Source organism: Helianthus annuus, chromosome 15, assembly GCF_002127325.2.
Source record: "Helianthus annuus cultivar XRQ/B chromosome 15, HanXRQr2.0-SUNRISE, whole genome shotgun sequence".
Lineage (NCBI taxonomy): Eukaryota > Viridiplantae > Streptophyta > Magnoliopsida > Asterales > Asteraceae > Helianthus > Helianthus annuus.
The window spans coordinates 168,288,217-168,309,736 of NC_035447.2; the positions used below are offsets into that span (position 1 = coordinate 168,288,217).

At 32.6% G+C, this 21,520-nt stretch overlaps 3 long non-coding RNA genes across 3 annotated transcripts; all 3 read left to right on the top strand.

Moving 5' to 3' along the window:
- Positions 1-4,829: 4,829 nt before the first annotated feature.
- On the top strand, positions 4,830-5,255 carry LOC118487117. The gene is made up of 2 exons (XR_004880306.1): positions 4,830-4,878; positions 5,013-5,255. It is a non-coding gene; the product is annotated as an uncharacterized LOC118487117 (long non-coding RNA).
- A 3,028-nt stretch (positions 5,256-8,283) lies between these two features.
- LOC118487118 lies at positions 8,284-8,756 on the top strand. Its single transcript, XR_004880307.1, has 3 exons — positions 8,284-8,447; positions 8,543-8,627; positions 8,719-8,756. It is a non-coding gene; the product is annotated as an uncharacterized LOC118487118 (long non-coding RNA).
- Positions 8,757-9,177: 421 nt separating this feature from the next.
- On the top strand, positions 9,178-9,761 carry LOC110914601. Its single transcript, XR_004880308.1, has 3 exons — positions 9,178-9,325; positions 9,403-9,583; positions 9,693-9,761. It is a non-coding gene; the product is annotated as an uncharacterized LOC110914601 (long non-coding RNA).
- The last annotated feature ends 11,759 nt before the right edge of the window (positions 9,762-21,520 follow it).

Below are 21,520 nucleotides of genomic sequence, written 5' to 3' on the forward strand. Positions count from 1 at the left end.
CGTCATCAATCAATTATTCAAACACCCGATCAATGTGTTCTTCAGTTTTTTTTGAAGAAAACCCAGTTTAATTTCATTCAAAATCTCGTTTCTTCCCGTTATTTTGAAGATAATCACTCGATCCGTTCGAGTCGATCGCTGATAAGTGTTTCTATTATTCAAATTTGTCAATCGTTGAAGAAATCGGATTCGATCCATGTAAGAAATTCTTTAATTTCATTTTTACGATCTGGGTTTTTGATTTAGTCATTGCGTTTTACGATCTTAGTGGGGGGTCCGGGGGCAACGCCCCTGGTAGCAGGGTCCAAGGGGCAGAGCCCCTGGCTGGGGTCGAGCTTTAATAAAAATGCATCAGAAAATTTAATTTTCTGTAAATTGCCTCTGGAAAACTGCATTCGTAGACAACTTTTGATCTCCTACTTCCTGGTTCAGACAATTCACAGACAAAGCTATTGTCCTGGTTCAATGCGTTTTAGAGAGAGAGAACACTTTCTTTGGTGTTTTTATATCATTGCGTTTTAGAAATAAGAGAGTTTTATGTGTTTTTTGGCCATTGCGTTTTAGAAAAACACATTTTTGAAGTGTTTTTAGTCATTGCGTTTTAGGTAAAACACATTTTTATGTGTTTACGGTCCATTACATTTTAGAAAGTACACTTTCTTTTTTGTTTTTTAGCTATTGCGTTTTAGAAATAAGACATTTCTTTGTGTTTTCTGACCATTGCGTTTTACAAATAAGACATTTTTTTGTGTTTTTGTTGCATTGCGTTTTAGAAAAATGTCATTTTTAGGTTTTTTTTTCCATTGCGTTTTACGCAACTGGGTTTTTTCCATTGCGTTTTACACAACTGGGTTTTCGATTTTTTTTCTTTTTTGAAAATATAGCAATAGTATACTCGTTTTAAAGATAAAAAAACGCTCGTTTTTTTGTGCAATTTTTGTAAAAAAAATAATGTCGTATGAAAGAGTTATTAACGTTTAAAAAATGGGGGGGAATTGGAGGAGAGAGAAACTATTGCCTTGGATTTACTAGATTGCCCTAAACAAACCCACGCGCCTACTTTTTTTACTTCAATTTCACTCATTTAATCTTAGCCCTTAATTAAATAAATGATGGTCAAGATTACTTCCTAAACTTCCTACCCAAATAAACTTTGTATTATATCCTAACCCATAATCTATAAGACCCTGTGTAATGGGGCGTTTTTTTTAAAAAAAATTCAAAAAAAACGCTTGAAAACGCCCATGTACCATTACATGGGGCGTTTTTTTAAGCAAAAAATCAAAAAATGCCCCTTTAGCGTTTTATAAACCACGCCCAACACCCTTTGCCTTTGTCCAATCAGATTTCATCCCCCTTGTCCTATCCAATAAGATTTTTTCTTTTTTTTTTCTTTTTTTTATTTAATGCCCCAATAATGCCCAATAATGCCCCATCCCCACTACACCCATTTTTCTAAAACGCCCAATAATGCCCCTTTGCTGACTGGACCGCCACGTGGCGTAAAATGCCCACACTTGGGGGCATTATTTTCCCCTTCCACTACACATGGTCTAAGAGACGTAGGTGAAAACATGATGGAACGAGAAAGAAACCAACCTTAATCAACAATACCAATAGGGCGTATTTCTAGTCCAACAAATGAGAAAAAAAAATCAAAGGGATGAAGGCCTGAAGGGTCAATGATCTACTGGGCTTATAATTTAAAATTCACTTATGTATATTACAAATTACAAACTAAAAACATGATATATGTTGATGCAACAAATAATAGACCAAGGGTAGTAGCTGGGCTGTTTAGGCAAAAGGGTTGAAGGGTTCAACTTTACCTAACGTAGGTCATGGGGTACCCTCACGTTTGCAAGACGTGGAGAGAGGTTCACTAGTTTATTCTTGTTGTTTGCTAAAGATCCTTCTCTGAAGTATGCCCAGATTCGGATGAATTAGCAAAAGGAATGTGTGTGTTGATTGTGAAAGAAAGTAACTTGCATGAAGCAAGTACTCGTCGTGAATGACCAGAGATCTTAGGAATCAGAGCTGGCCAGGAATATCTGCTTAGTAAATGAAGTGTTTAATTTATAGGAGAAGGCATCTCTCAAAGAGGAATGCATTTGACTAGTGACCATGCTTGCAGTGAGGGACTTACCCTTTCGGGGGTTGAAGCCTTTTGCCCCACGGATAAAAGAGTGTGCTCTGTGGACCTGCGCTACTTTTGCGGCTGGTGAGTTGGTGAAGCAACCCAGAGATGTGACTTCTTACTGTTTCCGAGTTGCTTTATTTCTACTCCCCAGGTTTTGAACCTTTGAACCGTTTAACCTTTTGGGCATCTATGTATTTTAAGTCATTTATATTTGGCTTTGGGCTACCCCCGTCATCAACATATATGAAAATATTGAATATTCTATTAAAATTTAAACGAAATAAATGAATGAACATAAATAAACATGAAAACAAATATGTATTCATTTTCGTTTTGTTTAATCAAAAGAACAAAAAAAATGTTCTTGTTCGCTTGTTTGCTAAATGAATAAACATAATGAATAGTTCGCGAACAGTTCACTAAACATTCGGTTCGTTTATAGACCTAACAATGATATGTTGTTGCCCATTTAGTTGAGAGTTCTCTTTATGTTTTTCTTTTCTTCTAAATTGATAGATAGATACCTGTACTAAGGACCCCGAGCCCGAAGGACGCTAGGTGGCCATCCATCATGGACGCCCATGTTGGGCGGAACCTTCATGTCCGCCATCTGTTGAGGACGCGTCTATGGTAGCGAACGACAAACATGAAAGAAAGACCGGACAGAACCCCCGAAACCATCATCATCATTATACTTAGTAAATCTCACAAATAGTAAAGCTATGGTAGAGTCTGAGGAGGGTAAGATGTAGACAGTTTTACCTCTACCCCGTAGGAATAGAGAGGTTGCTTCCAGTGAGATCCCCGGCTCGAAGAATCCGAAACCAAATTGCATTAAATTCTAAAACCAAAGAGCGGACCGGCGAGCTAATCGGATCATGGGTTGGGCCAGACCAGAAAAAAGTAGGCCCTGACTTTCTTTAACCCAAACTATTACTCGTTTAGACTTGTTCACAATGTAAAACTCATGTTTAAAGATCTCAACTGATTGATACTTTGTTAAATGCTACTAAAATAATAAGCAACATTCTAAACCAAAATCATGCAAAAGAGGAATAACCACAGCAGCAAAATTCCCAATCTCCTTACAAAAGCGTATATCACGGATAGTGGTTTTTTTCTGTTGGTTTATTAGCCCTTGTGTACTCGTAACTAGGCCGTTTAAACCGCTTGCCGCTCGTTCGGAAATTGCTCGAAAAATACTCGTTCGATTTGACGCTCGGTTATAAACAAGCCACTCTGCTCGGTTCGGTTTATAAACGAGCCAAGCATGAGCAAAGGTCCGCTCGGCTCGGTTCGGCTCAAATTATTATCTTTAATCTACTACTTCTAATAAAACAAAATAATTTTTAGCCACTTGTCATACTTTTAACCTATTACTTGACACTTGGCATTAGACTAATCCCTATTTTCTTCTAATGACCGCCAAAACCACATCCCTCACTCTTCTTTTCTTTTCCTTCTTCTTTCTTTAACCTAATTAATATTCACCACCGTTTCACACAAAAATCTCTTCAGCTTCACTCCAATCATCTTCCAAGAATACCTTTGGTTTCCTTATATAACAATGAAATTCGCTGGATCTACATATATTCATTGGATTCGAGTCTTCTGGTTCTTCATCGACGTCTACCTTTTCTTATTTCGGCGATTCAGAGATTCTCAAATCGATATACAAATCTGTAAGTTGTTTATGTTAAATTTCTTCTTTAATCATTATCATGTGTTTTTTCATTTCTTTAATTTCTTAAAATTATGTTTATGTTGAATTAACCCTAAATATGATTGTCATTGAAAAATCTGTTGAATTTGGGGTTTTAATTTATGGTTTTCTATAAAAATATGATGTTTATGCAAAACCCTAAACCCGATTTGGATGCTGAATAATTTTAATTTCTAATGTTTTTTCATTCAATCAAGTTTATATGAAACCCTATATCCGATTGTTATGTAATATCTGTGTTAAGTTTTATTTTAATTGATGTAAATTAATATTATTTGATTGTAATTGTTAATAATTTTGTGATTGTGATTCAACAGTCTATATCCGAATTTGCATATAAAAATCAATTGATTTTGGGGTTTTAAGATTTTGTTTTCGAAGATGAATATTTTTTATTTATCATGTTTCTTTGTATTATATTAATTAACTTTATAAAAAAACGTAGATCCGATTGTTATATAATATAGATTTTTATGAATTTTTATGAATTAATCTGTTTATAGGTTTTTTTTCAATTTGATATTTTCGTTATTTTTTGTGTTATAGAACTCCTGATTCAACTGATTGTAATGGAAAATCAGTTTATTTTTTTTTTTTGTTATTTCACATGTTTATGTAATCTATCAAATTTTTATGTAATCAGTTTATTTTTTATGATATGATAATATGATTTTATAATTAATTGACATAACTTGCTTTGCACATTATGTTTATGATAGATAGTTGTTTTCATATTAATTTTTTCATGAATTTTCTGTTTGATTGCATAATTGGATTATTTTGTTTGTAATTATGTTGAATGCATAATAATTTATCTGATGTCGTTTGTTTATGTAAACTGTTTTTTAGGTATTTACTATGGGTGAGAGTTCATCAAGGTATTTTGTATTCATTTTAATTATTTTGTAACAATAACCTAAACATGTTTTACTTTATTAACATTTGTATTTTGTAATTCAGTTACAGAGCACCCTGGTTCTGTAGGGAAATGAATCGAGCAGACCAACTTATTATGGTAAATGAATAATTTTTTATTGAGTTATTTGTGTTCTTTTTTTTCTTCTTATTTAATACAGTTTACTATAATTGTTTTGTTTAAATCTTTTGAGTATAATTATAATTTGTTTTTCCATTTTATTGTTTTATTAGGCCATTCCAGATGACGCTGCGTCCAAACTATGGGGTGTTGACAAAGGCCCTACTAATGTTATGATACATACTGAAGATGGTTGTGTCTTTAATGTTTTTTTAAGCGCTTCTAAAGGGAAGTTATTTTTTTTCATGGTTGGTCCAATGTTGTAGGACACTTGGGACTAACCAAAGGATGTTTGGTAGTTTTTAATCCACTAGATCCTACTACTTTTAAATTAACAAGTTTCGTTGATGGGGTTAGTCGTGGCTCTTCCTGGACATATATGCTCTCTCCGTCATGTAATTTTTATGTAAGATAAACTCAGATATTATTTTTCCTAATGTATAGAATTATTACTTTAGTTATATTAATAGTAACCTTTTTTTCTTTTGTTTTTTTATCATCCTACAGGTCATTCCTCAATGTACTTTGCCGAAAAGTTACGATTATTCCTCAAATGATGTAACATCTACTGTAATGATAGACAACAAAACATTTAACGTTTCCATTGTAACATCTGACTGTAAAGTCGGTTTTACCGTTGGTATGGACGTAATTGTTAGTCTGTTTCAGTTGGAGGTTGGTTGTTTATTGTTATTTACAAAAGGTTTTGGTCATTTTTTCTATTTAAAAGTTTTTGGAAAAAACGGTGTTGAAATCAATTATCCTGATGTAGATGTTGACGAGGTAAATTACATATTGATACTTATTTATAAATTTAATATATATGCTAATTTATTACATGTTATATATATTAATTTGCAGGCTGAAGTTGCACCCGTAGATGCTGAAAATGAAATTGATGAACACATAGATGGTGGTGTTACTCGGTTTGTTAATACGGCTGGTGAAGATTATTTTGTAAGTTTGAATATACTTTTACAAACTGCTTAAAAACAAGTTTTCTCATTTTTTTTTTTACTTTATAAACATTCATATTTATTATTAATTATATTTTTACAACAATGCAGAGAATCCCTGATCCTGTTTCACGCAAGGCTAAACTTGATGAAAGTTTAAAAGATTTGACCATAAGATTTTTGCATATGGATCCGCCACTGCAGATTACCAATGGTACAAGACGTGAAAAAAGAAGCAACGGTCGTGGTTTTCGATACGCTTTAACCTGTTGGAAGAAGTTCATGAAAGCCGCTCGAATTAAGGTCCGTGACCAGGTTCACTATTCTTTTGATGGAAATGAGCAGGTTTTGAGTGTTGAGAGGGTTGTACCTTACGTTACGCGTAGTAATTAGTTATATGACAATTACGGCATGTTTTTTGCCTTTCCAGTTTTTTGGTTTTAACATTGGTTTTGGTTTTCAATTTCAAGTTTTTATATAATTTTCATATCTTAACTGTTATTTTAATCACTATATGCCATGTCTTTAAAGTTGAATCTATGTTATTAGTAGTTTTTATTCCCACTACATGTATGATATATCAAAAACGATATACAAACTACTTATAAGGATAAAATTAAATTGATATATTCCAACATTAACATTGGTGATTAATGTTTACAAATAATATAGTGTTTATATAACTCACTGTTCAATCTGTTATAATAATATTGCTGTATATTCTGTAATCGTGAGAATTTAATGTATAATATATTTTTATGGCTTTTAAAAAATATAAAAAATTTAAATTTTAAACATTAAAGTCAATCATATTTATAACTGATTGATATAATACCTTTTAATTTTAACCATTTAACATGATTTAAAATAATCACGATCCTATTCGTGATTTTATCTTTTTATTTTCTGCACATAGATTATAGTGTTGTTATTTCTAGATTGTAGAAGATTGTATTATGTACTTAGTCCTACATATAGAATATAACACTAAGTATTATGAATTAGTACTACATATAGAACATAACACTATGTTTTTCATTTTTAAACCTTGCATTTTAGTTTGTACCTGTTACATTATAAACTTTTTATATAACATTTAACATTTAGCATAAATAAGCTATTTATATTCTTTTTAACTACAGAAAGTCAACTTTCTCTTAATAGGTTGCAAATTCGAAACTTTTTACTTTGAAAGTTATTAATCATAAAAATTCCTTCCTTTGCAATTTCATGTAGATAATTATGGAAACTGATGAATCATAATAATTTAGATAAATGTAATTTTTTTATTTTAGTAAAGGTTGTCAATTATAATTAAAATAAATAATATTGCTACCATAATTAAGTGACCACTTTATTTTATAAATAAGTCTCATTTGTTATGATTCATACACATCACAACTACTGAAGTTGTATATTTCGATATACATATCTTCTGGTATGAGTTTTGTCAGTTTCTTTGTCTTTCATATAGATATAGTTATTTTAGTCATCAGCAAACATACGATGTTTTTCATGTTCTTTTCTTCAAAGATTGTTCTATATGATCATCAAGTAACCTATTTTAATTGTTTTTTATTAATTTCAGAGATGGAACAGGCTGCTATCATACGTCTGAATAATGTTGATCTTAATGTTGATGATTACACTATCAGAATCCGCATAGTTCGGCTATGGACAAAACCTACGTTCAACAATCCTAGAAAGATTTATTGCTACGACATGATATTCATGGACCAGGAGGTTTTTTTTAGACCAATTCATACTTTTGTTTGAATAAAAAAATAATTAGTTTCAGTTTATAATTAATTATAAAACTTTTATTTTCAGGGCACGAAAATGCAGGCCTTTGTTTTACAGAAAAACACTACTGGTTATGAGCATTTGCTGAAAGAAAATCAATGTTTAACTATTCATAACCCTTCGATGGGTGAAAATCGTCAAAAAGTCAAATATGTTCATAGTTCGTTCAAGATCAATCTAAATGACAACACTACTGTCCAAGAATGCAACGAGCCTGTTGGTGCTGAATGGGGATTTGACTTTTCTTCATTTGATTCTATTGTGGATGACCCTCATGATGATAGCAAGTCTTTCAAAAGCCCGATTGGTAAATTATTTTTAATTTTTTCTTAATTTTTAATCAATTTAATATTATATATGTTATGTAATATTAATTTCATTATTCTGTGATGTTTAGATGTTATCGGTTTTGTGGTCAAGTGTTTTCCGTCAGATGATAAAAGTGATCATAATAACGACAAAGACGAGAAGAAGACTACCTTTATTTTGGAAGATTTGCAGTACATTCTTATATATATATATATATATATATATATATATATATATATATATATATATATATATATATATATATATATATACCTTCTTTGACTTATATATTTATCCCATTTTTTATATATTTTACAACTATCAAGTTAATTCTTTAATTTTTGTTTTTTAGATACCATCAGATTTACGTCACGTTATGGGGTTGTTATGCTGATCAGATTTTAGATTTTGAGAAGAACAATAAGGATGAAAAGAATGTTGTGGTTGTTGTTCAGTTTGGGAAGTACAGATTTTGGGGAGGTATATTCTATACTGACACTCTGACTTTTCATTAAACTACATATTGTTTTTTATACAAGTTGGACTTTTATTTACATGTTGTTATAATTAAACAGGTAATTTGTTTGTCTCCAATTTGTATAATGTAACTCGAGTCTTGATAAACTCTGAGGTGAAAGAGATTTTGGATTTCAAGAAAAGGTTTGTAATCTTATTACATTTTTTTATAATATCTTTTGAATATGTATTACTTTTAATAATGTTCTAAATAATTATTTTTCATTTTTATTAGATTTATCGAGAAACTTTCTCCTGAAATTTCTTCCAGTTATTCTGGCTTAAGTTCTTCTGTTGTGAAGTCTGCCACTGAAGAGTTCCTATCTGACTTGACTTTTTATCCCATTGGGTCGTTAAACTCAATAGATACGGTAACACGGATAAAAATTGTTTTAATATGTTTTCCTTTATCTATTTTGTTATACATTATCTATATCTTAAACACAGACGAAGTTTGTTGTCATTGTTGGGACTATCAAGAGTTTTGCATCGAATAATGAGTGGTTTTACAACGCGTGCATAACCTGCAACAAAAAGGTTTCAACCATTACTGTTGTTAAAGAGAAGCAGGATGGTACTGATGGTTTTGAAGAGGTTACTGTCTTGGAATGCAAGACTGATGTTTGTAATACAAAGAACGTTTCATCAATTCCAAGGTAAATATTATCCATGTTAAGTTTTGTTTATCAAAAAAAGTAAATCTCATTAATATATTTTGCAGAATTAGGCTTTATATACGTGTGCAAGATTGTACTGGTATTGTTAGTCTGACATTGTTTGAGCGTGAGGTGACAAAGCTTTTGAAGGTTAATGCTAATCAGCTTTTAGACAACAACATTGAAGTAAGTACTAAATAATTCCTTTTTATCATATTTTTTCGTTATTATACAACAGTAAAGTATATTTTGTTTTTCAACAGTTAGCAAACGAAGGAAGCTTTCCAAAGGAGCTAAATTCTTTACTCAATATGAAGTTTGCGTTCAAGATTGCTGTTTCTTCTTTTTAACATTAGCAAGAAGTCTGATGGCTACTCAGTCTCCAAGATGACTAATAACCCGGTGGTTTTATCCGAGCTTGATAAACATTTTGACACTATTCAGGTATATTTATTCCAATTCACCTTTGTACTATTATTACAATTTGCCAACAATGTTTAGCTATTAATTATTATCATTTTTGTTTTTTTAATTTTTTTTTTTTAAAAATCAGCCTATTGATGACGAAGCCGTCAATGTCGAACCATCCGATTCAAATCGTAATAATGATTTGCCTGTTAAGGTTTACTATCCTTTACCTTATATATCATTTAAGTTTTACTCATTATCTGTTAAATGAATATTTATAACTCATCCCTATTTATTTATTTATTTTATTTTTATAGGATTCTATATCCCAAACGGGAGACGATGTAACCCCTTGCTCAAATGTTTTTAAAGTTGGCTTTACAACATCGTTTGATCAGAAGGATGCTGACTTGGATACGAACAGCGAACGTGACTTGAAGCGCAATTTGGATACCGTGTATGACGTGGATGATGTTTCTTCCCAGTCTTCATCAAAGATGCGTAAAGACAGTGGTGTCGATGAAGTGCTTCTAATTCTAAAGAAAGAAACTTAGTCATCTATAATTCAAACATTTGATATCATCGTTGGTTTTGTGTTCATTATTTGGATATTTTTGTTGGGTTTTTTTTCGAAATTTGACAATGGTTTGACTCGTGTGGTTATTTTATATGAACGTGATTGTTTCATGGTTTAGTTGTTTATTTCGAAAAACAACTTTAATTCTATGATATGACATGATGTTACGTTTTGATAACTATGTATTATGTTTTGTTTTTATTATGGTATTCAATTGTTATATCAATTAAAGATGATATTATTAAACACTATATTGTGTTACGTCTTAATAACATTCTAATTATTTTAAAGTTTTATTTAAAATCTTAACACGTTTCCATTATTAATAAAAAAGAAGCATAATATTTATATTAAAGTTCTAATGTTGGAATGTTGCCATATAAACCAAATTTATATATGGTTAATATAAAGCATAATATTTATATTAAAGTTTGAATGTTGGAAAGTTATTTATATATAGTAACTTTTATCGGTTTTTTAACTATTATTTCCAAAAAAAATTTTAAACTGTTGACTTTCCAAAATTAAGATATTAATCATTAAATATCATAAAGAATATCCTTAAATGTTAACATTACTAATGTTTCCTTAAAAAGAAATTTTACAACATATAAATCTCTTCATCTCATTTCAAGTCATTTCTACTCTTTTGTTCAACGACTACATCCCTTTCACTCCAAGGGTATTGTAAGGCAGTTTGAACAAACGATTAGTTTCTTATTCCAAAAACTTATTCCGCAATGTATAAACGGTCAAAGCATGATTCCAATACTTCGGGAATTCAATCAAACCAGGGAAACACTTCAGGTTGTGTTTTTTGATTTATCTTTGACATTCTTTTGTTTGTTTATATATAATAATAATTTTAATTAGAATCTAATTCATTTTCTTTATTACAATGATAGCCATTTCAAGAAACTGCAAGCGTAGATCTTCATTTAACTCCAATAATGAAGTTAATATAAACAACTCAACAGGTAACACTTTTTGTACTATTGTGATTTTTGTCTATTTTGTATACCTATAATAACCACCTTGATATGCTTTATTTATGTTATGTTTCTTTACTTTAGATGTTGCGACTGTTAGCTCAAGAAGTCCTTTTTCAGACATTACCAATGGTATTGAACTACTCTCATTTACTAACTTATGTTCCTATTCTTCAACATTTATTTAAAAATGTATATCAATTTTATAGTATTCAATTGAGCTGAAGGCCCAAAATATGTAATAAATATTAAATATAGGGTAGGGATATGGTAAAAAGTGTCCAAAGTGTAAGAAGTGTAAGAAGTGTTTTAAGCCATTGGATCTTTGATCTAATGGTTGAGATCAATAGGGTATTAAAGTGTAAATTGTGTTTTAATTAGAAGGGGCTTTTGTAAAATTGAAGGGCAATAGTGACTTTTCCAACATTTCAAATATGGTAACCGTTTCAAAACCACCCATCAAACTCCTAAAGATCAGCGAATTATATGTAACCGCCATCAATCTCCAAAAAAAAAATCAGCGAATTTCTTCATACTTTAAAACATTCCCAGATTTTTAAAACGTAATCGCAGATTCAAGTCATGGAGTTTTATCTGGAGACATTGTTGATGTCGTGGTGTTTTATCTGGAGACATTGTTCATGGCGTAGTGTTTTATAAATACAAAACATTCCCAGATTCAAGTCATGGTGTTTTATCAGGAGACCTTCTTCATAGTGTGGTGTTTTAAATATCTATGATTCAAGTCATGGTGTTTTATCAGGAGACATTATTCATGGCGTGGTGTTTTATCTGGAGACATTGTTCATAGCGTGGTGTTTTATCTGGAGACATTGTTCATGGTGTGGTGTTTTATCTGGAGACATTATTCATGCCGTGGTGTTTTATCTGGAGACATTGTTCATGGCGTGGTGTTTTGTCTCCAGATGTTTAAAACACTATGCCATGAACAATGTCACCAGATAAAACACCACGCCATGATTCAAGTCATGGTGTTTTATCTGGAATCCCCAGCAACCTTCTATGAATATAACACCATACAACTTAATAGAACACCAGAATAAAACACTATGATACACATTAACCTGCATCGCTGGACTCCCTAAATATATTTTGTTCAAATCGGAGAAGATGATCTGAATCGGAGTTCGGAGAAGACGATGACGGAAGGTTAACAAGATGACGTGAACTGTGATCAATCCCTAAACATTCTCATAGTCAATTTTTTTTCAGTTATATTGTAAATCAATTAAATGACAAAAAAATACAATTACTAATCTACCCTTTTGAATTAATTAAGAGGAGGGACACTTGTCATTCCAAGATTATTTCTTACACTTCTTACAAAAGACCCACTTTTTACAGGATCCTCTACCATTAAATATAAGCTATAAACTAAAAGTACAACAGGTAGATATATATAAATACGGTTAGATAGTAGCGGTCCAAACTACATAAAGATCGTAACTATCAAACATGTTAACCACATACAAAACAACTTTTAAGACTACTTAACTTACGCTACCTTACTTCATTAGCCAAAACAACAATATGTTATGCTTCTACCGTGATTCCAAGTTTCAAACATTACCACTAGCCGAAAACATTGGCAAGGAACAAAGCACCAATTTGTGGAAAGTACTGGAACTTGCAATGATCACCTTCTTTTATGTTGTTATCTTTAAGCCATTTTGCCCATCCTTTGACAACGTACTTGATACTGTTTTTATTTGGCTCTGCCCTAACATCATGTTTTGTCTCGACATTCTGCCTGTTGACGATCTTAACTTTCAATGTTTCGTCAATTCCTGTGATTCGTGCTACCACAACTGGTATACGCTATAAGTTTCAAAACATATTAATAATTTCCATTATTGATGTCAAATATTTAAAAAAATAGCAAACTTCTTCAAAATATGTAAACATATTAGACGTCTACTAACATATAATTTAGTTTGAACTTACAAAGCGTTTGATGTATGGCACAATGAATATCAGCGGACCAGTTTCATCGTCATCATCATCAAACTCCTCTGATTCAACCAAAGAGTCTTCAGAATCCGATATAACCACAACATCGTTTTCAGCTCCGGCCATGCTAACAAACAGTTCAAAGGTTGACCCATTTTAAAGAAAACATAGACTCATAACATATAATCCAATCATTTTTATGTAGTTTAAAGTAATGTTAGTTTTCTAACTTTCATTAACTTCACACACTTTAAAGACATTAGAAGTAATCGTAACAAACTCTGTTGTTCCATTTCATCTTACCCAATAACAAACATTCTTGAACTATACAAAGTTTAAAAACATAACAAGTACGCCTAACAATCATTCTTATTGCATTTCATGTTACCCCCTAAATGCATATCCGAAAACAACTTAACTTTACAACCTAATCATATAAAACACCTAATTATTATTGTTTTTTTACTTTAAAAAATTATTCTTTCGTTAAGTACAACATTTTTCATATAGACATTTCTTCAAACACCTGGTGTGCATTGTATTCTTTATGTCTTCGTGCATGTGAGTGTATTCAAATCACTACCTAAATCAGTTATTTTCATACCAGAATACATGTATGCAGCAAATACACTAACAACATCATGTATGTTAACTAACTCAATGAAAATAAAACTGCCAATGAAACAAGTTACATTTAGCTTCTGGTATCCAGATTTGTATTTTTATTAAATAAATCCAACCAGGAAATCATAGATGAACATCAACATTGAATTTAAATGATTTATGTTACCTGATTTTCGTAGTGTTGTCAACCGTATGATGCACAAATTTAGAATGCAGATGAGAGCAATGTTTTAAACCATTATTGAAACTAAATGAAATTATAAGCTTATGTAATGATAGGTATAAAGATCATGAAGTATGATGTACAAGCAATTAGTGAATGTTGACTATTTGATATGCCTATCACTATGACATTTTTGAGCACAAGAATCCATGCAATCAGATTCATTTTTAGCCGTATATGTGTCTTTGTTTGGTTATTTTTTTTATTTTATATATTCATATATTTGTTTATATAGTTATTGTGGCATCAATTATTAAAAGTAAATTATTATTTTTTTACCATAATAACATATATCAAATATGATAACATATTTATAAAATCTTACAATATTACCAAAGTTTTATTTCTACTAATTGATTGATATATACTAATTTTTTTAGACAACTAATGCTATTATATTGTTTCTTTTGTTTTACATGTTAATACAGTTTTAACTCCGACAATTACACAAGACGAGTGCAGAGAGAGGCGTAAGCAACGGAAATTGTATTTGGATAGTAAAAGATCTAACGTATCAAACGTGTTACCGCTTTCTAAGAAAAAAGAATTGTCGACTTCTAATTTGTCTTCCACTTTATTTCACACTCCCACTACTTCACAACATGCATCTACAATTTCGCCAAGTTTATTTATTTATTTTCTTTAAAATTTTCATAATTTTTAAAATTGCATACTTAACTATTTGTTAAAACGTATATATGTCTAAAATAATTACATATATCAAATATGATAACATTTTTATGAAAAATTAAATTATTATCAAACTTCCCTTTCACCTAATTGATTTATATATAGTTATTTTTTTAGACAACTAATGCTATTATATCGTTTCTTTGGTTTTACATGCTAATACAGTTTTTACTCCGGCAATTACACAAGACGACTGCAGAGAGAGGCGTAAACTACAAGATCTAACATATCACACGTGTTACCGGTTTCTAAGACAAAAGAATCGTCGACTTCTAATTCGTCTTCCATTTTATTACACACTCCCACTACTTCACGACATGCATCCACTATTTCGCCAGGTTTATTTATATATTTTCTTTAAGCTTTTCATATTTTTTAAAATTGCATACTTAACTATTTTGATACATATATATGTCTAAAACTATATATATATATCGTTTTTCTTTTATCAGTTGTTTTCACGCAAAGTTATCAAAGTTACACTAAAGAGAGACGGAGATTAAGGAGACTTTATTTAGATAGTAAAAAATCTCCTATCTTACGAGGCAAATCCAGGGCTATGAACAGTTACAATCTTCTTCTAATACAAGGTCCTTTCAATGTAACACACAAAATGGTAATTTTATACATTTGTTAATATTTACAAGTAATATTATAGCCGATTTTCTAAAGTCATATTTTGTTTAGATGATTACACATCTGCTTCAAACAACCAAACACTTTCAACAAGTATCCGTCGCTTTTCTATTTCTCCAAACATAACAACAGTGACTACAACTCCTATTTTACGCAAAACGTCTCCAAAGCTATCTCCTGGGAAATCTAAGTTATTAGGCAGACAAAGAATTACATCTCCTATTCCAATGGTTGATTTGACTACGGATGCAGCGTTAGATGAAGATCCTTACAAAGGTGTTTCACCAGGTAGTCGCTTAAGTTATATATTTTCGACATTATTTTGTATACCATTTTTTTATCTTGAAATACATCGATTAATTTCATTTATTTTTATTTCCATGCTAATCTACAGATTACTTAGATCATGGTGACCAGTGTATTACGTGTCAAGTATGCATGGCAAAGTTATGGGATGTAGAAACGGCGAGAGGCAGAACCAATAATGTGAAAACAAGTTATTTTTTATGTTGTGGTTATGCCAAAGTAGAGCTACCCGATTATAAAGATGCACAACCAAATTATCAGAAACTGTTTACATCTTTGGATAATGAAAGCAAGCATTTTTTGAAAAACATTCGCCGTTATAATTCTATGTTCGCTTTCACATCAATGGGTGGTAAGGTCGATCCGACTGTTAATAGAGGTAATGGCCCATTTTGCTACAGGATTAGCGGTGAAAACTATCATAGTATTGGAAGTCTGTTGCCGGAGAATGCCAATAAACCAAAGTTTTGCCAGCTGTACATATACGATACAGAGAACGAAGTTTCAAACCGAGAATCGATTTTTAGGTAAGTATCTTACAGTATAATTTGTTTCAATTGTTTCTCAATTAATAATTAATATTTCATTGATAAAAATTGTGTCAAAACAGTCGATCTAAGGAGTCACCTACATCCTCTTCTGCTTCAGTTGATCGTCAGTTGATCCAACATATCAAGTCTGTGTTAGACTCCGATAATGTATTGGTTAAAGTTTACAGGATGGTTAGAGATTGTTTTCATGACTATCCGCAGCTTACTCTTAAGGTACGTCTTATTGGAAAAAGGGACAAGGATGGTCGAATGTATAACTTACCAACATGTGGCGAGGTTGCTGCTCTAATTGTTGGAGATGTTGAAAACGCAATTAAGAACAGAGATATTGTTGTTGAAACTAAACCGGGGACTCTTCAACGAATAAGTGAATTACATCCTTCTTACCTTGCTCTTCAATACCCAATACTCTTCCCATATGGAGATGATGGTTACAGAGTTGACATCCCTCATATAGGTGTCATAGATGTAACCAACAAGAAGCGTCCAAATTGTACGATGAGAGAGTTCTTTTCGTATCGTATTCAAGATAGACTAAACCAATTTTCGCTGATTCTAAATTCAAGAAACTTTTCCAACAATTTTTGGTTGATGCTTATACGATGATTGAGAGCGAGAGACTAAACTACATACGTTTTCAACAAAAAAATCTAAGATCTGATACCTATGAAAGTCTCCGGAAATTGAGAAATAATGGTCAGCAAGATATATCTAATGTTGGTACACCTCTTATATTGCCTTCTTCGTTTACCGGTGGAGCTAGATATATGATGCAAAACTATTTAGATGCAATGGCTTTATTTAAATGGTTCGGTTATCCTGATTTTTTTATAGCCATTACATGCAATCCGAAGTGGCCAGAGGTAAAACTGTTTCTTAAAGACACCACTCTGAATCCAGAAGATAGGCCTGATATCCTATCAAGGTTATTTAAAGTCAAGCTGGTTGCAATTTGTAAAGATTTAAAGGAATGTCATATGTTGGGAAAAGCAGCAGCAAGTACGTATTGCAATCTTTTATTTTTAAATATATTTTTTACATTTTCTTTTATTGATTTTAAATTATTTTTATGCAGTTATTTATACAATTGCGTTTCAAAAACGTGGCTTGCCTCATGCGCATTTGTGCTTATTCATGGAACCAGAAGCTAAACTTCCCACTGTTGACCAAGTTGATCCGTTCATATGTGCAGAAATTCCAAACAGAGATGATGACCCAGAGTTGTATACGCTTGTGAAGGATTTTATGATTCATGGACCGTGTGGTAATGCTAATATGAACTGCCCATGTATGGTTGCTAAACAGTGTTCAAAAGGTTTTCCTAAAAGATTTCAAGATACTACGACAATTGACGCCAATGGTTTCCCATTATACAGAAGGAGAGATGATGGAGCAACAGTTGTCAAAAACCGGATCGAGTTAGATAATAGAAGTGTTGTACCATACAACAAAAAGTTATTGAAAAAGTATCAGGCACATATAAATGTGGAGTGGTGCAACCAAGCTGGGTCAATTAAATATTTGTTTAAGTATATCAACAAAGGTCCTGATAGAGCAACAGTTGCTGTTTTGCATAGTGATAATCATAATGAACAACATGAAAAAGATGAGATTAAAGAGTATTATGACTGTCGGTATATCTCAGCATGCGAGGCATCATGGAGGATATTTAGTTACGATGTAAATTATAGATATCCTTCTGTTATCAGACTTCCATTCCATCTTCCAGGTCTCCAACCGGTTGTCTTTGGAGCAGACGAAGACATCAATTCTGTTCTTAACAGGCCATCTGTCAAGTGTTCTATGTTTCTGTCTTGGATGGAAAGGAACAAAGACCCTGATGACCATTTGGCGAGTACACTAAATTAGGTTCAGTTTCCAACTTGGTATGTATGGAAGATTGAAAACCGTTGTTGGCAACCTCGGAAGAAAAGTAACTCAATTGGCAGAATTCATAATGTTGCTCCCTCTCTTGGAGAAGCTTATTTTTTAAGAATCTTGCTCAATAAAGTAAAAGGACCTAAGTCATATAACGATATCAAAACTGTTAATGGTCATGTACATGATACATTTCGAGATGCGTGTTTCGCACTTGGTCTTTTAGATGATGACAAAGAGTACATCGAAGCAATTAAAGAAGCAAATGAAACAGCAACAGCTTTGTACGTACGAAATTTATTTGGCATGATGCTATTGTCGAATACTATGTCAAGACCGGAGATCGTATGGGAAAGCACGTGGAAATACATGACAGATGATTTCATCTACAGATATAGTAAACTACATCGTGTTCAAGGTACATTATGAAACTTTAGAAAAGCCATTTTGCTTTTTCAGTTTTTTTCATACATGGTTTAACTAAAATATCATACTCATTGTATCTGTATTTGAACATATAACAGGTTTATCAATTCCAGACGACGAACTTAAAAATTACGCTTTGTTGGAAATTGAAAAGTTTTTAGGTATGAATAGCTCATCGCTACGGAACTTCTCAACAATGCCTTTTCCAGATTGTTCTTCGTTATCTGATCTTGATAATCGTCTGATTAACGAGGAGCGTACTTACAACGTATTAAGTCTCGCAGAGGAATATGTTAATCTGTTTAATATGTTAACTGAAGAACAAAGGTCGGTGTTTGAAGAGATAATGAAATCTGTTGATGGTAACACTGGAGGGATGTTTTTTGTTTACGGATATGGTGGCACCGGGAAAACCTTTTTATGGAAGACGTTGTCTGCTGCACTTCGATAAAAAAGAGAAATTGTATTAAATGTTGCTTCGAGTGGAATTGCATCGCTGTTATTGACAGGCGGCAGGACTGCACACTCCAGATTTCGTATTCCTTTGAATCTTAATGAGGATTCGGTATGTCATATAAAAGCAGATAGTGATGTCGCTAAATTGTTGCATCAGACCAAACTTATTATATGGGATGAAGCACCTATGGTCCATAAACATGCGTTTGAAGCCTTGGACCACACAATGAATGACATTTTCAATTTCGACACCTCAAGAAATTCTGAAATCTCATTTGGTGGTAAGGTTATTGTTTTTGGTGGAGATTTTAGACAAGTACTTCCCGTTGTTCGAAATGGTGGAAGACAAGAGACGGTGAACGCATCATTAAGTTCGTCTTATTTATGGAGTAAATGTAAGGTGCTAACGTTGTCAAGGAATATGAGGTTAACCGTTGGAAGATCTCCATCCGAGATTGAGGAAATAAATAGTTTTGCTAAGTGGCTTTTGGATATAGGAGAGGGAAATGTTGGTGGTCCTAATGACGGAGAAGCGACAATTGAAGTGCCATCTAATCTTATAATTAATGATACTTCCGATCCCATTTCCAGCCTGATCGAATTTGTTTATCCTTCGATTCTCGAGAACTTTAGAAGTCCTAATTATTTTAGTGATAGGGCTATACTTGCGCCGAAGAATGAGGTTGTTAACGAGATTAACGATAGGCTGTTAGCGTTGTTTCCCGGTGAAGAAAGAGAGCATCTAAGCTCTGACCGTCTTTGTGCAACTGAAAATGTTAGTTCAATACAAGAAAGATTATACACACCGGATGTTCTCAATGGTCTTAAAGTTTTAGGCTTACCAAATCACAGGTTAGTGCTAAAAGTTGGTGTGCCAGTCATGTTGTTACGTAACTGTCACACCCCGATTTCCACGTGTCTCACCGGTGGGCCCGGTGGGGGATTACCGTGACGTAGTTGGCAACAATATAGTCAAACCACACAATATATGAATACACAACGGAAGCATAAAGATAATTATATTTCAACCATTGCTTGCAATATCAATGTATTACGAATAGTCGAAAATGTATCCACAGGGGATCAAATAAAATATAAGTATTGTTCAACAGACGTAGGCATCTTAAGCTTGCGAGACTCTTTATTGATGCTAAGGAGAAATAGCCAGCCAATTACGCTTAGTACCTGCATTTAATCTTTTTGGGAGAAAATACGTCAGTTTACACTGGTATATACATTCAACCGACACTTTTGTAAAAGTTTATTAAAATTGATTTGAATGCACAAGGCACAAACTCTTTTATAACTTGGGAGAAATATTTAAATTTATAATCTTGTTAACGGATTACATGTTCCATATGCGTTCAGTAGCCCGGATCTTGTCCGGGTTAAAGATCAATAGACACACCACATCAACTAGTTATGCACTGACGAGTGTACGCCTACACTCCGCGCTTAGGTCGTGGCCATTTCGTAAAATGCTGCCAGGGATATCCGGGACATGGTCATTAACCCCCTAAAGGCTTTAAGTAACAAGACTGTTTAAACGAGCCAATCAAATTTATTCAATTACCCACTCAACGGTGGAGAATTTGATGCCCGATCAAGCGGTATGCTATATACCGTAACCCAAGCCCGTATAACGGAAAATAAGTTAAAAGTATTTACCTTTGCAAGTATAAATCATTAATCGAATAAGTTGCAAATAGCTTTTACTGGTCTCCTATTCTGGAACGAAGGTTTAAAATAACCTATTAGAATCCTAACGGGTCTTTAATTTAGCCGTAGCTTAGACCGGTCAGTTTCAAGGATAATTATGGTTTAATCGCGTGAAAGGCGAAACCGGGAATGGAATGTGATTTGGACCCAACAAGTTTGAAGACTTGTTTTATATGGGTATAATAACCACACTCTGGATTTTGGGGCCAAAACAATATGGTTTGACCCGTTTCAGCTAGTTTATGTAAACTAGTTATATAAGCCGAACCGTGCGCGCAAAAGGCGCAACGGGTAACCGTAAGAGTCCTACACTGATTTCTTAAGTCAATATGCTTTAAAGAGTTTGTGGTATCCGTAGGATACCTTCCATAATGCCCGTAACGAGTTTAAATCCATTTTATGCCCCGTAGGGGTATTTCGGTCTTTTTAAAGATTAATAAAGAGGTTTCTGAGTTCTACAGGAAATCTGAGTTTCCCGAACAGTTTATAAAGTCCAAAATACTTTATTTATTATTTAAGATCAGTAGCAACTGGAATCGGGTCAAAAGACCTTGTAGAACTCAAGTTATGTCTGAAAAGGGTATATTCGGTATTTACCGAACCGTTGCCATAACCGCAGGTGATGAGCAGGTTAAAAATAATTAAAAATTTTAAAAAATCCCAAAATATTATTTTACATCAGTGTGTAAAAGGTTTGATGTCGAAATCTGGGTTTAGATAGGCGTTATGCTAATTGCGCTATTTAATTACTAAAGTTTCCGTAATTTGCGCTATTTAGCATAACTCCTATTCTGGACCTCGGATTGACGTGAAATTTTAGGGACATGTTTAGAAATCAGTAACTAAGGTTATGGTCCTTTCACATGTCCGAAATTCTCGTTTTAATTTAAAAAGGGCGTTACGGTCAACTTTAAGCATTTAACGGAA